Below are 18,301 nucleotides of genomic sequence, written 5' to 3' on the forward strand. Positions count from 1 at the left end.
TTCTATAAATCATAACTTCTTAAATTAAGAAAAAATATATAAAATAGATACATAATTATTTAATCAATATAAAATAACATGATATATATAATTTTTGGAATATAAAAAAGTGTTATTTCTTTTAATAAATTTGTTATATTTATAGGTTTACCTCACATTATTGCAAATAATTTTATTTTTAAGTATTTTCTAAACAAAATTCTCTTTTTTCTATGAGACTTCACAAACAATATAATTTATAATAAATAAAGAAATAAAATTTTTGCACATTGCTTTACTGTGTAGCAGTGCAGGTTTCTTCAAGCCACGTATGTTATCTTTTGTTTTTTTTTTTTTATGATTGAAGGGCTATTTTTGTCTTTTTATGAATAGCTACAAGACAAAAAATTAACTTACAACTTAATCGTATAACATTGAAATTCAAATAAAATAAATGGAACACCTGAAAATTTTCCTAAAACAAATACATGCAGCGAGATTTTTTGGGTGACTCTCACACTTCTGATTTTTTATCTCCCGAAGTCGCCACTAGCTCAGGCAATTTGTGTTTCTGACCCCATGCCTTTTTTTTATTGCACAATGTGCGCAGAAAACATTTTTATTGTCACGCTTTTAAAGCGTGACAAAAAATTGAAAAAAATATGACGATAGTTTTTTGTCACATTTTTTGAGTTACTAACACACTTTTAAAAAAATCATATTTGCAAGCGTACTAATTGCTCTATTGCTACGTTTTTGGTGACCTATCGTCACGTTTTATTTTTTGTCACGCTTTTTACATATTGACATGCTTAAAAGCGTGGCTGTATATGAGAGATACAGCCACACTTCTAAAGCGTGGCTATATCCTTATCAAATTAAATGAACAAAACAAAACATAGTAAAACCTGTTTGCAACCACCAAGAACAATAAGTATGTAGAAAACAAAGTCAAGCAGCAGGTCAAACAATTTTTTGTCATTTAGAAAAATCTGTAATCAGATTTGGGATACAAAATTACAAACTAGTGTTATTACAATCTTCAAATGATCAAAATAATCCATTAGAAAAAATAGTATGATAAAACAAGATATATAAGAGCATGATGAAGCCGACTGAGACAACCTCAAGTACTAATTCATTTTTGGTACAGTATTGGATAGTAAAATTTTCAGAATCCCTCAATAATTTATTTAGATTCAGAGCTTTAAATCCTTGCAATTCTTTCCCTGCCGCTATTAAGCCTATTGCCTCTCAAGCCACCCAAAGAAAGTATCCAGGGACAATAGAATCTCAAGGATCCAGGTTACAAAGCAAAACGAAATGCTTGCCTGTGCAGCACTGCTTGATGGTTCTCCCTCACTGGCCTATATAGCAGCAATAATTCATAAATTTCCATGACTCAAGAAATGAAGATTCACAGCAAGAGAGTACATTACATGGCAAGACAACCTTGGTACCGTAGCAACAACCAAAGTTCATATAAAGCAAAGAAAAGAAATGAACCTACTGAAAACAGTATCAAACAAGGATAACCACTCAAACCTAAATTTTTGTAATCTGCCAAATTATATATATATATATATATATATATATATATTAGTAATTGACAATAACAACTACTATCAAAGTAATTAACTACAACTATCACATGTTGAAGGTTACTCAATAATAATGTAAAGTCAATAAAAAAATTAATGCTAGCTCTATATCCCTCTTCAAATGCTAAATATCTAATTCTAATTATTATTGTCGAAATGTAAGGCTCAGAACTTTTGAAAAGTTGTTACAAACTGATTCCAAATTATATATTTTTATTTACAGTTTTAAAGTTCATAAATTATTTTATTGCAAATAATTAAAGGTAATTTTGATTAATTGGATTTGAAACAAATTAAGATCTTTGTCCAAATTCTATAATCATGGATTTTTTTTCTATTTACTATTTAACGTCTTAGAAATTCAAAATAATGATGTTTGGATATTTATATTAGAATTTTAACTAATTTTACCATTTTTGAATTATTTTCTATATTTAAAATTATAAAATTAGTAGCTGTAAAATAATAAGATTTTTATAGGATAATATTTTTATAAATAAATACTTTAGGTTTTATTAATAAAGAAAATTAGTTATACCGTAATATATTTTCAATTAGAGTATTTGATTGAGAATCAATTAGTATTTTTATACCACAAATAATATTTTAAAGTAATTTTAAAGATTAAATTAGATTTCAAAATAAATACCATATAACCTAAATTGATTTAGGAATTTTCAAACCCTAGTTAACCCAAATCTCTAATTCCATACCCAAACCCTAATTCTGATTAAATCAATTTTTCCCTTTCTGTCCCAAATGAAACCCTAGCTGCCACCCTCACCCCCCCTTCAACCACCGAAACCCTTTTTTCCCCAAAACCAACAACAGTAGCTTCATGGAAGGGGAGAGAACCGACAGAGAAGAGTAGCAGGAGAGGGGGGCTGCGCCGGCGCCACTGGGTCTCGCCACCACCGCCGATGCCGCTAAAGTAAGGAGACGCTGAGCTGCTTCACGCAGGGAGCCGTTCTGTCGCCGCGCCCTGCCCAGTTGAGGCCGCCGCTGCTGTTCGCGGGGTCGTCTCCGTCACGGATCGGAACTGAGGCGAGAGAGAAAGAGACTGACGGGGGGGCATGCGCGCGAGAAGGGAGGAAGGCCTCGCGAGGAGCGTTGCGCCGCTGCTGCTGTCCGTGCCGTCGCCACTGGTCCACCTTGGAGCCGCCGTCGAAGCTGAACCACGGAGAGAGAAAGTTCGCGAGTCAGAGAGGGCTGCGAACCTGGAACCGCCGCGCCCAGTCACGCCGTCGCCGTCTCTGCCCAGCGCAACCACTGGTGATGGGTTGCCGAGAAACTACGCTGCCATTGTCGGAAAGACCCTGTCGTTGCCTCTGCCGCCGAAAACAGCGGCTGAGTCTTCTGTGTTGGTAAGCTCTAACACTGCTTCAGCTTCTTTATCCGTTAAGTTCTCCATTACCATGAGAGTTGTTGCTAAGGCTATCTGTGCTAGGAGTTTATCGCGAGTTGCCGCCGTTCGGGTCACTGGCTATGGCGTTGGTGCTGCCGCTACTAGGTTCCCTCGAGTACAGTAAGCGTTTTTGTTATGAAGAATCCTTTAATCGCTGCTCTGTTATCTTACGCTGAGGTTTTGTAGCGCAAATTGCTATAAGTTTGAGTCTCAGTTATTATATGTTGCGATTAGAGTTGCTGTGGTTATTGCAAAAGTGGCTTGGAGCTGAGGTTTTGGTTGCCATCAATTCGGGTTGAGGCGAAAAGAACTCTGTGAGGCGTTTGGGCTGTGGTTTTGCGTATTGAGGTAGGGGCTTTTTCAGAAAAAGCATATTTTATATACTGTAATTATTATATATGGATATTATGTGGTAAAATTGTAGCCATGAGTGATTGTATAAGTTTTATGTGATGTTGGTTGTCTTGGATGAATATGAATGCTTGCGTGACTGGATTATTATTCGGTTTGTAAAGCAGACTGTTATTGAAGTGCTTCTTTAAAATTGTTTCTTAAAAAGTTGTTGAAATCAAGTTTAATCTGCTGTAAAGGAATTGAGTCCGAATTTGTTTTCTTGAAAGATGAGAATGATATGAATTTTCGGAATCGGTCTGATTTAATTTGAAATTAATTTGGTTTTGAACCCGTGGAAGGGGTTGTGGAATGGTAGTAAAGTCCAAGTTTTAGGGGAGGTGCTGCCGAAATTTCTATAAAAGCTTTAGACTTTGTTTGAAAAGTTATTTAGAAAGGTTTGGGATTTGAGAAATTGTATTATTTGATTTATTAAGAAAATAGTTATGTTTTCGAGTTTCATTTATTTGAGAAAACTATATGTCTTGAGTTCGATTTATTCAGAAAGGAATTACTTTACCATTTTGAATCACTGAGGAAAGGTTCTATGTTCCAAGATTTATTTTTAATATAAAAAGGGGTTATACTTTTAGTTAGACTTAAAGATTTTGTTCAGAGGAGCTTTTAGTGATTTTGAAGGAAATTGGATTCTTGATAGAATAATTGCGTTTGTGACATTTTGGAAGAAGTCAAAGAATTGGTTTTAAGGAGGAACCTGAAAGGGGTTTTGATTTAAATGAATCGGTTCCGTTTCAAGTGAATTGGCTTTGGATTGGGTTCAGACTTGTGACTTTATATGATCCGGTTTTATAATAAACTCTATTTTTTATTTACTTCAACCAAGAATATATGATTGATTTTTGGAGCTTTCATAAGAGATTTTTAATTTGGCCTAGTTGCCGAATTGTTTGTAAGTTTTAGAAGGATGTTGTGGAAATGTGGCTTGTTTTGAAAGAGGAAATTTCTTTTGAGAAAGATGGCTTATAAGCTAGAAGTGATTTGAGAATGCGGATTTTGAAGTTAAGATTGAGATGAATTGAATTTGATTTTCAAAGAAAAGTGCTTTGAGAAAAGTGATTTATGGCTTGAATGATGATTTTATGAGTTTTATGATGTTGGATGGTGGAAGTGCTATTATGTTATGAGCCGGAATGGCTGTATATGATAATGAATTATGACTGTTTGTGGAATATATTATGAGCCGGAATGGCTATATATGATAATGAATCATGGCTGGTTGTAGAATATGTTATGAGCCGGATGGCTGAGTATGAATATGAATGGTTATTAAATTGATAAAGTGATTGTTGCACTTCCAATTATCTGAGATACGAGTTTTCCTGGGTAGAAGCATTGGCTAGCCACCACGTGCTCCCGGTTGAGACTCGATACTCTGCTGACCCTATGTCGTAAATGTGGCCGGACTGTGAAAGTTACGGATGAGCTCGCCCCCGTGAATATACACCAGTGAGAGTGTTGGATGTGAATTATGATTATGGCTGTGAATAACTCGAGTTGGGGATGCACGACAGAGGGACAGTCCAATGGTTAGCTACCAGGACTTGTCGAGTTGGCTTTATAACCGACAGATGAGACTCATCAGCCACTAGGACAGGCATTCATCATATGCATCTATGTGACATTGTTTGAGTGTGCATATTGTACTTGGTTTGCCTTTGTGATTAATTGTGGTTAATTGCTAATTGTTCTACTTGAAGTAATTGTTTGTTTGTGCTTGAACTTTTCTACTTGTGTTTGCAACTGGGATTCTGTTGGACTGTGGTGATTGGTTGTTGTTTGGACTGCTTGGGCCTAGGGCCGTGGTTGATCATGAGGTGGTTCGAAGGCCATGTTTGGTTAATGTTTCTGGTTTACAAAAGTATGAAAAACTAATCTGGATCAGCATAAATAAACCTTTTGAAAGGCCTTTGAATTTTTAAAAAAAGAACAGTTTCCTCTTTCAGAAAAGATTTCAGAATTTTCTTTATAGTAAACATTTGCTTTTGGAAAAGTTGCATAAGACGGTTATTAATCACTGTAAGGATTTTATCTCGCGTATCCTATTGTAGTAATTCTGCAACCCTATAGTGAGAACCTTCGAGGACGATGTTCTCACTCCCCTACAGGACTTTTCTTTTTTAGGTTATGCATGACGAAATTCGGAAGAGCTTATTTCTTTTCTGTTAGACAATATTTCTGCATTGTTTTAGTACTTATGTTTCCCTCGCCTTTAACTTTGCAAGTTTTGTAAGAGGGATAGAATTTTGATATATATATATATATATATTTCCTGTGATGTATTGTAATTTATATTGTAAGTATGAATGTATGTTTTTTGAAAAATTCAATTTAAGCTTTAAACAAGCTCATATTTTAGTATTAAATATTCTAAGAGTCGTCGTAATACCCGAGCTATCAGAGTGGCGCAGCCGGAAGCGTGACATTTTGATAGTTAGGGTGTCACATTATGGTATCAGAGCAGTCTTTCCTGTAGAGCCTGAGGAATGGACTGACTATGCTTCAATTACATACTCTGAGTGTCTGTCATGCAATAATCTTGTCGAATGACGAGAATTAGAGCTTTATGCACATGACAGTCTATTGATTAATACCATTAGCCTTGCATTGCATAATTCCTGATATTAAGTTTGGCCGGCTTAATACTAGTGAAATATGTATATGAAAGCACTAATGGGTTATCATAGATGATATACGAGTTTTGGATAAAGTGAATCGCGGGTTTTGGGAACGTTAGAAACTATTTCTCGAGGTTATTCAGTTATGTGTCTTGAACTATGTTCGAGTCGATTTGTTCTCTCATAGCCTAACTTGAAGTTTTTGTTTGCTGGTCCTTTTGAAAAGTAGTTTGATTTTTTTTTTTTAACCCCATTCTTCTATTCATATGCATTCTTGTTTGATCCTAATTGCATATGCTTGTTCGAAATCCTTGTTGTATCTATCTTTCTCTGTTTTAATTCTTCTTCTTGATTCACGTATTCCTGGATATAGCTTGAACTTGTCTTGATGCGCTGTGTCTTTTAAGTCCATATTCCGAGTTTATTCTTAAAGAAATTATGATTCAGTTTTTCTCTCATTTGACAGTAATTACAACTAATTTTGAAGTTTTTATAAAATTGCTGTTGATTCGATGTACACTTATCTATATAAAACTTTAAAAATTTCTTATACAGTTTGACAACTATTTATTTTTAATACCTCGCATATACTTTTTACTGGTTTACGAAATTACACTTACATTAAATAGAATTTGACTTTCTAATAATTTTACTACAGTTCCCATGCATATCTTTATTTGATTATGTATTTAGGTATTTTTCAAAATCCTGGAAAGAAAAGATTTTTCGCTTTTATTCCGGTTGATTTTCGTTAGATAAACTTCACCTAATTTATTTTGATTTGAGATTGGTTTAGTATACTACATTGTTTATGTCATTGTTGTTCCTTTGAAAATATTGGACTCATATCTTTCCTTCTTAGGAACGAACTTGTTCTTTCTTAGGCTTTCCACCTCTATGAATGTCATACTTGATTCTGTTTTAATCATTCTTCTACCTCTTGTGAGCACTACCATCAATCTCAACTTCCCTTCTCTTGTGAACCTCATCCTTATATGAGTCAACTTGATTTGTTTCAATTCCATGCATCTTTTATCCTCTCATTGTTTTTGCCGGAGTTCTTGGTCAAAGATTCTTTCTTGAGAATTGCTATTGATGAGTTGATTCCCTTTTAGTACTTCCTAATCTTCTTGAATGTTCTTGTGAAGTGGTGATTTCAAGTATACTCTTGGAGTTCCGTTTTAAACTTTTTAAAGACGTTTTGATTCCCCTTTAGGGATATTGTAAGGCAAATTCTTCTGTTGCTTGATTGTAATTGAAACCATTGTTCAAATTTTGACAAAGTTGTTTTAAAGTTAGCATGCGCTATTTTAAATGAAGTTTTGAAAAGCTTCCCTAATTAGTAGAAACCTGCCCGTTTGTAACGCATTACTTATTTCCTTTACCAATTTATAAGCAGATTTTTACCTCGGATTTTTTTTTCTAAATAGAGTTTAACTTCCTCTTTCGTCCTTGCTATAATTTTTATACATGTTTGTTTGAATATGAACTTTGAGAATTTTTGAACAAGCATTTGATTTTCTTCCGAGTCTTATGAACTACTTTTGGTTAAGTTGTGCACCTAACTATCCTTCTAAAATATTTGAGGAAATATTTTAGCTCTTAGTCAAACCTATGTGCATTTTGTTCTAAAACTCTACATAATCTACTTCAACATGAAATTGTATTAAAGTAAAGCCACGTGTATACTTTTGTTACTCTCTTGAAGAATGTTTGTTGCTTAACTTTTCTTTTAGACTACGAAGTGATTTTTCCACAAGTTTTCGATTCTTTTATGAACAATGTATTCGAAAGTATTTTTAATCGTGCTCTTGAGTTCTGTGAACTTTGTCTTGGGTTTGAGATATTCTTTTCTATAAACCTCATACTTCTTCGACTCAGCTTGAATTTGTTTCAAGCTAATGCGCTGATTTTTCTTCTTATCAATCCTAATGAATTTTTTTGATCCAATAGTTATCTTTGAAGTTATCAATTGATTTATTTCTAGCAAACTTCATTGCTTGGGCATCTTTGTTTACCTGGAATTGCATACATTCTTTCAAATCTATGAGTATTATCTTTAACATTTGTCTCTTCTTTCTAAAATCTTGTATCCTTCTAAGTAGACTCGAGAATTGTTTTGATGTCACGTATGACTTGTAGACGTAGTAACGCGATGCGTTAGTTCTTTAAGACGTGACATGTGTATATGGAAGGTGGAGCGGTAAGTGTGCAACGTTATGAGGAGTTGTGGGGGTTTTGTTCCTTGTGAAAGAGTCTGCGAGTGTTAGATTTGTGACCAGTTATGGAGTTGTAAAGTGATTGATGGAGTTGGGAAGTTAAAGTTCTGAAGTGGATACGAGATCTGTGAGCGAACGTTATATCCGTTGCCTTAACGCCAGTCTGCTCTGTAGCCTTTTGCAACTTTAACTACCATCTTACTTTTGTGAATGTCTATCTTAAAAAGCTTGCACCCTATTGTGTTTTTCTGAGTTTTTGCAGAACCTTGAAACTATCTGGCCTTTTGCATCAAGCCTTCTTGTATCTTCTGCTCTACAATATACCCTACCTTTATATTTAAGTCTCATGGTCATGTGTTATTCGAACATATATATGCTAAGATTTCTTACTTTTCCAGAAAGTATTTAAAAGTAGAGTACAAAGACTATGTAGTTTCTTATGTATTACTCTGAATTTTCGATGGCGAAAATTTTTATAAGGTGGGTGGAATGTAAGACCCAGAACTTTTGAAAAGTTGTTAAAAACTGATTTCAAATTATATATTTTTATTTACAATTTTAAAGTTCATAAATTATTTTATTACAAATAATTAAAGGTAATTTTGATTAATTGGATTTGAAATAAATTAAGATCTTTGTTCAAACTCTATAATCTTGGATTATTTTTCTATTTACTATTTAACGTCTTAGAAATTCAAAATAATGATGTTTGGATATTTATATTAGAATTTTAACTAATTTTACAATTTTTGAATTATTTTCTATATTTAAAATTATAAAATTAGTAGCTGTAAAATAATAAGATTTTTATAGGATAATATTTTCATAAATAAATACTTTAGGTTTTATTTTTAAAGAAAATTAGTTATACCGTAATATATTTTCAATTAGAGTATTTGATTGATAATCAATTAGTATTTTTATACTACAAATAATATTTTAAAGTAATTTTAAAGATTAAATTAGATTTCAAAATAAATACCATATAACCTAAATTGATTTAGGAATTTTCAAACCCTAGTTAACCCAAATCTCTAATTCCATACCCAAACCCTAATTCTGATTAAATCAATTTTTCCCTTTCTATCCCAAATGAAACCCTAGCTACCATTCTCACCCCCCCTTAACCACCGAAACCCTTTTTTTCCCAAAACCAACAGCAGCAGCTTCATGGAAGGGGAGAGAACCGACAGAGAAGAGGAGCAGGAGAGGGGAGATGCGCCGGCGCCATTAAGTCTCGCCACCACCGCCGATGCCGCTGAAGAAAGAAGACACCGAGCTACTGCACGCGGGGAGCCGTTCTGTCGCCGTGCACTGCCCAGTTGAGGCCGCCGCTGCTGTTCGCGGGGTCGTCTCCGTCACGGATCGGAACTGAGGCGAGAGAGAAAGAGACTGACGAGAGGGCATGCGCGTGAGAAGGGAGGAAGGCCTCGCGAGGATCGTCGCGCCGCTGCTGCTGTCCGTGCCGTCGCCACTGGTCCACCTTGGAGCCGCCGTCGAAGCTAAACCACGGAGAGAGAGAGAGTTCGCGAGTCAGAGAGGGCTGCGAACCTGGAACCGCCGTGCCCAGTCACGTCGTCGCCGTGTCTGCCCAGCGCCACCACTAGTGATGGGTTGCCGAGAAACTACGCCGCCATCGTCGAAAAGACACTGTCACCGCCTCTGCCGCCGAAAACAGCCGCTGAGTCTTCTGTGTTGGTAAGCTCTAACCCTGCTTCAACTTCTTTATCCGTTAAGTTCTCCATTACCTTGAGAGTTGTTGCTAAGGCTGTCTGTGCTAGGAGTTAATCGCGAGTTGCCACCGTTCTAGTCACCGGCTGTGGCGTTGGTGTTGCCGGAACCGCCACTGGTGCTGCCGCTACTTGGTTCCCTCGAGTACGGTAAGCGTTTTTGTTTTGAAGAGTCCTTTATTCGCTGCTCTGTTATCTTTCGCTGAGATTTTGTGGCGCAAATTGCTATAAGTTTGAGTCTCAGTTATTATATGTTGCGATTAGAGTTGCTGTAGTTATTGCAAAAGTGGCTTGGAGCTGAGGTTTTGGTTGCCGTCAATTCGGGTTGAGGCGAAAAGAACTCTGTGAGGCATTTAGGCTGTGGTTTTGCGTATTGAGGTAGGGGCCTTTTCAGAAAAAGCATATTTTATATACTGGAATTATTATATATGGATATTATGTGGTAAAATTATAGCCTTGAGTGATTGTATAAGTTTTATGTGATGTTGGTTGTCTTGGATGAATATGAATGCTTATGTGACTGGATTATTATTCGGTTTGTAAAGCAGACTCTTATTGAAGTGCTTCTTTAAAATTGTTTCTTAAAAAGTTGTTGAAATCAAGTTTAATCTGCTGTAAAGGAATTGAGTCCGAATTTGTTTTCTTGAAAGATGAGAATGATATGAATTTTCGGAATCGGTTAGATTTGAAATTGATTTGGTTTTGAACCCGTGGAAAGGGTTGTGGAATGGTTTGGTTAGGACCCAGAAGGGGTGGCAAAGTCCAAATTTTAGGGGAGGTGCTGTCGAAATTTCTATAAAAACTTTAGACTTTGTTTGAAAAGTTATTTAGAAAGGTTTGGGATTTGAGAAATCGGATTATTTGATTTATTAAGAAAATAGTTATGTTTTCGAGTTTCATTTATTTGAGAAAACTATATGTCTTGAGTTCGATTTACTCAGAAAGGAATTACTTTACCAATTTGAATCACTGAGGAAAGGTTCTATGTTCCAAGATTTATTTTTAATATAAAAAGGGGTTATGCTTTTAGTTAGACTTAAGGATTTTGTTCAGAGGAGCTTTTAGTGATTTTGAAGGAAATTGGATTCTTGATTGAATAATTGCGTTTGTGACATTTTGGAAGAAGTCAAAGAATTGGTTTTAAGGAGGAACCTGAAAGGGGTTTTGATTTAAATGAATCGGTTCCATTTCAAGTGAATTGGCTTTGGATTGGGTTCGGACTTGTGACTTTATATGATCCGGTTTTATAATAAACTCTATTTTTTATTTACTTCAACCAAGAATATATGATTTTAAGAGTTTCAATGAATCTTTAAGAAACTGAGATAGGTTGTCCTTCCCTAAAGTCTTGAGACTTTGTTGAGAAATTTCTATTACCAAATTCAGTTTTGGGATGATTGATTTTTGGAGCTTTCATAAGAGATTTTTAATTTGGCCTAGTTGCCGAATTGTTTGTAAGTTTTAGAAGGATGTTGTGGAAATGTGGCTTGTTTTGAAAGAGAAAATTTCTTTTGAGAAAGATGGCTTATAAGCTAGAAGTGATTTGAGAATGCGGATTTTGAAGTTAAGATTGAGATGAATTGAATTTGATTTTCAAAGAAAAGTGCTTTGAGAAAAGTGATTTATGGCTTGAATGATGATTTTATGAGTTTTATGATGTTGGATGGTGGAAGTGCTATTATGTTATGAGCCGGAATGGCTGTATATGATAATGAATTATGACTGTTTGTGGAATATATTATGAGCCGGAATGGCTATATATGATAATGAATCATGGCTGGTTGTAGAATATGTTATGAGCCGGATGGCTGAATATGAATATGAATGGTTATTAAATTGATAAAGTGATTGTTGCACTTCCAATTATCTGAGATACGAGTTTTCCTGGGTAGAAGCAGTGGCTAGTCACCACGTGCTCCCGGTTGAGACTCGATACTCTGCTGACCCTATGTTGTAAGTGTGGCCGGACACTGTGAAAGTTACGGATGAGCTCGCCCCCGTGAATATACACCAGTGAGAGTGTTGGATGTGAATTATGATTATGGCTGTGAATAACTCGAGTTGGGGATGCACGACAGAGGGACAGTCCAATGGTTAGCTACCAGGACTTATCGAGTTGGCTTTATAACCGACAGATGAGACTCATCAGCCACTAGGACAGGCATTCATCATATGCATCTATGTGACATTGTTTGAGTGTGCATATTGTACTTGGTTTGCCTTTGTGATTAATTGTGGTTAACTGCTAATTGTTCTACTTGAAGTAATTGTTTGTTTGTGCTTGAACTTTTCTACTTGTGTTTGCAACTAGAATTCTGTTGGACCGTGGTGATTGGTTGTTGTTTGGACTGCTTGGGCCTAGGGCCGTGGTTGATCATGAGGTGGTTCGAAGGCCATGTTTGGTTAATGTTTCTGGTTTAGAAAAGTATGAAAAACTAATCTCGATCAGCATAGATAAACCTTTTGAAAGGCCTTTGAATTTTTAAAAAAAAGAACAGTTTCCTCTTTCAGAAAAGATTTCAGATTTTTCTTTATAGTAAACCTTTGTTTTTGGAAAAGTTGCATAAGGCAGTTATTAATCACTGTAACGATTTTATCTCGCGTATCCTATTATAGTAATTCTGCAACCCTATAGTGAGAACCCTTTTGAGGATGATGTTCTCACTCCCCTACAGGACTTTTCTTTTTCAGGTTATGGATGACGAAGTTCGGAAGAGCTTATTTCTTTTCTGTTAGCCGATATTTCTGCATTGTTTTAGTACTTATGTTTCCCTCGCCTTTAACTTTGCATGTTTTGTAAGAGGGATAGAATTTTGATATATATATATATATATATATATATATATATTATTTCCTGTGATGTATTGTAATTTATATTGTAAGTATGAATGTATGTTTTTTGAAAAATTCAGTTTAAGCTTTAAACAGACATATATTTTAATATTAAATATTCTAAGAGTTGTCGTAATACCCGAGCTATCAGAGTGGCGCAGCCGGAAGCATGACATTTTGATAGTTAGGGTGTTACACGAAACATTGAGACAGAGAATGAAGGGAGCCAGAGAATATAAACCTAGCTAGAAAAAGAACTTATTGCTTATTTTGTTAGTTAAATTATTTTGACTTGCAATCAGAAATGCAACGAATAGAGGATCCTAAGAAATTTCATTAGTGAAAAACTGTTTGTTTGAAAAACAGAGAGAAGAAAATCCTCTACTTTCGTTCTAATCAAGATCAATGCAATAAAATAATGTATTCATATCAATGGCGTTAGATTTAAGTTCATTACCTTGCTGAATTACTTGTATATATTCCTACATTAACAAGAAAAAGAATCAAATTATTTCTATCTACAAACAAACCTGAGTCTCAGCTGAATTCAAACCAGAAGAAAATGGCTTCACATCATCATCTCTAAATCCTTTTAGACCAGCAATAATGTCATTCACGGCGACGGAATCATCCCAGGGCACGAACTCTGTGATGAAAAGGAACTTCGATCAAAAAATGCTTTTTAAGTATTATTCATCATAACATTTAAACCAAAACTTGGATATTTTAACACAGATATCTTAAAGCTATTATTTTATCAATATTTGAACAGTTTGGAAGAAATAATAAATGGAAAATGTTGCACATATACCCTTTAGGATTTATCCCAGCAGCTGCAACATACAGATCAAGCTTCCCAATGGATTGCCATTTCCATGAACTCCAATCTCCAAGTCCCAAAATTTTGCTCCCATCAGTAACAACAACCATATCAACCTAAAAAGAACATAAAAAGAGATGTCTCGTTAGTAAAATGTTGAAATGCATCATTGTTCATCACTATTGTGCGTATAAGGTTGAGCTTCGATTAGAAAGAAATAATAAAACCATAGCAGATAAAAATATATACCTTATACACTCATTATGATGCAGTTTGTAGTGAGTTTTCCATGCAGTTTGTAGCATTGTGCGCTCCTGAATCCACAGCACTTTTCGCAGATAAAAACACAAGGAACTTTCTATTTGGGCTGGTCAAAATTCCAAAATGATCGTCATAGTTTTAGGCATCTACCTTCTCAATAATTGATATAGTTTCATAAACTAGTAAAATTTGCTCCATTCACTTTGAATGTTGAGCCTTATTCAATTATCAAAACGAAAAAAAGAAGAAAAAACATACATGCATACCTGAATCTTGGAAAAAGGGCATAGCTTATGATTCGAGTAAGGTTCAGTATATGCCATTCTTGAGTTGAGCTACATGAAAAGAAATATGTACTAGTATCTAAAAGGATTTAAAAGAGGGATAATTTAGAAGATATTATTACTAAAGTGACTTACTTGATCTCTTGTTCATTAGATTTTGAGTCATGATGAGGTGCTCTAACTGCATACAATTAATAACACACCTCTTCTTGAATATATCCACCAGCGTCTCTCAATACAGCATTTCCTAAAGTAAGTATTTACTAATGGCCCTCACAATCCACCAACCGAAGTAAGTATTTACTTCACATAAATGCTAATGTAGTAATAGGCATCTCAAACCAAAGTAGCAACAATGTCACACATTTTTCATTTTAGCTTTACTCTCTGGTTTCAAGTCTCTATGAATGATTCCATAACTTTGTAATATTTTCATACCAGAACCTACAAAACACAGGACCAAACTCCTTAGTTGCAAACTTGCAAGGCTAAAACATGCTCCAACACCAAAAGAATACTTCAATAAAGAATGCAGGAAAAAGAGTTACCAAGCTGCTGCATGAATCTTCTGGCAGTTTGTTGTTGAACTCTCCCATGGGATCGGATATAAGAAGCAAGGTTCCCTCCAGCACAGAACTCCATCACTAAGTACGCACATCCATCATACTAAAGTAGAAATTAGAATAGCGAAAGTTTAAATAACAATAATAAAATGATCCTTCAATTATGCAACAAAGAATTGATTTTTTTTCAACATATTTCACTTTAATTTAAAAAATAAGAAAAAGGGCATTCAAATAAAAGGGAACTAAAATTAAAAAAGAAGAACCTGGAAGAAATCAAGGAGGCGAACGATGTTGGGGTGGTTGACGGAGGACAAGAAATTGAGCTCGCAGTGGAACGATGACTTAAGACGAGGGCTGAGTTTGGAGAGGAAGACCTGTTTCACTGCCACCTCTTCGCCGGTGCCTCTATGCTCTGCCCTCCACACCGCTGAGAACGATCCCTTTCCGATCTTCCGCTTCAAAATGATGTCCTTTACTCTTACCGCGGAGAAGAGCGCCGCGGTAGGGACTCGCGACTTGGTGACGAGGAACGTGCCACCACCGCGGTTGCGTGAGAAGGATGGCAGATTGGCAGGGCAGGACAACGGCGTCGCAGATGGAGGAGGAGGGAGGGACGCGTTATGGTCTACGATTCTACGGATGGAGGGATGGAGGGAGGGAGGGAGGCGGTTAGGGCTCGGCTCGCATACAAAAATTGAGCTCAGTTCATTAACAATAGAGTTTAGAGTTTATTTTTTAACCATAATTCAAATAATAGGAATATAATCAATAATTTTATATTAATAAATTATAATTTATATATTTTAAAAATATTTAAAAAGATTAATTTTATATATTATTTATTTATTAATAAATTATAAATTTTTTTATTTATGTCCTACATTAAAATTATATATTAAAAATAAATATAAAATTTTAAATAATTAACATCATTAATATATATAATCGAGACAGTTTACGAGTTAATGAATTTGAGTTTGACCCATTTAATTTATGAGTTCAATTCTAAGCTCAATCTTGACTCACTAGCTCATGAATTTAGCTTATCGAACTATTAACGAATCGAGTTCGAACTGGCTCATGGGTTGACTTGACTCACTTCCAGCCCTAAGGCACTATAAAGGAACATAGAGATTCTGAGAACAGGGGTGAGGGAGACACTGCGCCACTGACTCTCACTTAGGGTTAGGATTTTGTTATTAGGTTATTAGGAGTGTTAGATTTTGATAAAAGAACAAAAGCTTTTTTTGGTTGGGAAACCTTTTAGCTACGTTTTTTAAACGTGCCAAAAGAATTACAGAAAACAGTCACGCTTTTAAAACGTCACTATAACGAAATCATGTTGTCACACTTTAAAATCGTGCCTGTTTCTCGCACACAAAAAAATGTGGCCAAATCTCTAATTAATTACCACCCTCATAAAAGTGTAGTCATTGGCCTCTTTCGCCACGTTTTTAAAGCATAACAAAAAAAAACATGGCCAAATCTCTAATCAATCGCTACCCTCATAAAAGGGTGGTCATTTACCCCTTTTGGCCACGTTTTTAAAGCGTGACAAGAAAAAAGCATGATCACAAACCTTTTTTTCTTGTAATCGCCACTTCCAACGACATTTTTCTTTTAAAGCATTTTTGAAAAAGAATCACATATTGGTGACTTATGTTAAAATTTCTCATATTTGGGATTACTTAACTTTTTTATTTCATTGATGAAATTTTCTGGAGTCCCATCTATGCCTTCGGCATCTCTGTCAGTTTTGTTAAGATCACCTTTACTAACTTATTTTACAGCTGATAGTCGCTGTTCATAGCCTCTTTTCACACCTCTTTCCTTGCTTGATTTCTGATCTTTGAATCTACTTTTCTCTTTTAATTTTTCTTTTTCTGAAATCGGTGTATCTAAGAGTTATCCTGGATGATTTTGGATATTTTTTGATAGTTTTACTGCTCATCACCAATTTGAAATCAAACGATTTTGCTTAAGATTCAAACTAGACTAAGCATCAGTTTACACTTAAATTAGTTTGACCGACTAGTTAAGTTTGATTTTTAGAATTATATTTTTTACGAGAGATATTTATAGGTTGAACCGAGCTGGGTTCAATTAGCCCGAATCTGACCTTAATATTGTAATGAGTTTATTTTGAGTCGATACTAAATTGACCCGAAATAAAATTAAATTAAATTGGGTCAACCTGATATAAAATTATTATATATAAATTTCATATAATAAATGGGTTAAGTACTGAAATCGTCCCTAAGGTCTGGGGTGAAAATCAAAATCGTCCCCAACCTTTTTTTGTTATTAAAATCATCCTCAACATTACAAAACGTTATAAAATCGTCCTTTTTTATTTTATTTTACCAAATTACCCTTATCAATTAATAAAAATAATATTAAAAAATAAAAAAAAAACCCTCCCCCTCCACCTGCACCCCACTTCCTTATCTCTTCCCTTTCTTCTCTCCAACTATTGCCATTAACTTCCAACAACCCGTCTCTTCTTCTTCGTCTTCTTTAGGTACTCTCAGCTTCCAGAACATGCTGCAGCAAGTACCACCTCCAAGCTACCTTTCTCATCAACATCATCATGCTGTTTTTGTTGCTGCCCAAGTGAGACTGAGGCAACAAGCGCATCTTAACAACAACGTGAACAACGAAAACAGGTTGATGAGTAGCAGTAGTAATGATTCATCAAGGGAGGAATGGGTCCAGAGAAGAAGTGATGGTCAAGGAGAACCAATGAACTTAACCCCTTAATTGCCCAAAAATTCAGTAACCATACAAATGAAACAAATAAAAAAGCCAAAATTGATTATCAACTAATTATCAAAACAAACAAACAAGAAGAAGAGAACAAACTCCTCAATTGCTTGAAACTGCGATCGAGTTGTGCCTGATTGATCTGGAGCATCTCAGAGACCTGATCTCCGGCCACCGCAGCTTTGTCAAAGCTCTCTTTAATGGTTTCCACGATCTCTTTCAAGTCCTTATGCTGCACCACCATCTTCATCTCCATCATCTCCCCATACTTGCTCCTTGCGTCATCCTCCTCCGCCACCGGCGCCGCCTTCTTCCCTGCCATCGGAGGCGGCGGCGTCACCGATCTCCCACTACCGACGATCCCCTCATGGAAGACCCTTTCACTGACGTTCCGAAAGAATGAGGAAGAAGGAAGTTGAAACTTGGAAAGAAGGGTCAGGGCCTGAGAGTTTGGTTAGATCTGAAAGTAGGAGGAAAGTAAAATTCTGGGGGTAAAGGGGGGAGAGAGAGACCAAAGAGACTGGGAGTGGGGTGGAGTGGGGTTTTTCTTTTTTTTTTAATATTATTTTTATTTTTGTTTTAAGGGTAAAATTGTCAAAGTATTACTATTTTTTGTAAAAATGATGATTTTATAACGTTTTGTAACGTTGAGGATGATTCTAATAACAAAAAAAGGTCAGGGACGATTTTGATTTTCACCCCAGACCTTAGGGACGATTTCAGTACTTAACCCTGTAATAAATTAATAAAATTTTACTTTTAAAAATTAAATTTAATAAAATTATATAATATTTATGTAAAAATAAATTATTTTA

The 18,301-nt window shown here is 35.3% G+C and overlaps 1 non-coding gene across 1 annotated transcript; it reads right to left on the minus strand.

The window, feature by feature from the left end:
- Window positions 1–940: 940 nt before the first annotated feature.
- On the minus strand, window positions 941–14,432 carry LOC107621035 (uncharacterized). The gene is made up of 6 exons (XR_015907553.1): window positions 14,293–14,432; window positions 14,140–14,208; window positions 13,862–13,979; window positions 13,604–13,728; window positions 13,323–13,438; window positions 941–1,346 (listed from the first exon to the last, which is right to left on the minus strand). It is a non-coding gene; the product is annotated as an uncharacterized LOC107621035 (transcript).
- Between the last annotated feature and the right edge of the window lie 3,869 nt (window positions 14,433–18,301).

The sequence above is a fragment of the Arachis ipaensis genome, chromosome B10 (genome assembly GCF_059453495.1).
Source record: "Arachis ipaensis isolate K30076 ecotype BB chromosome B10, ASM5945349v1, whole genome shotgun sequence".
In the NCBI taxonomy this organism is placed as follows: domain Eukaryota; kingdom Viridiplantae; phylum Streptophyta; class Magnoliopsida; order Fabales; family Fabaceae; genus Arachis; species Arachis ipaensis.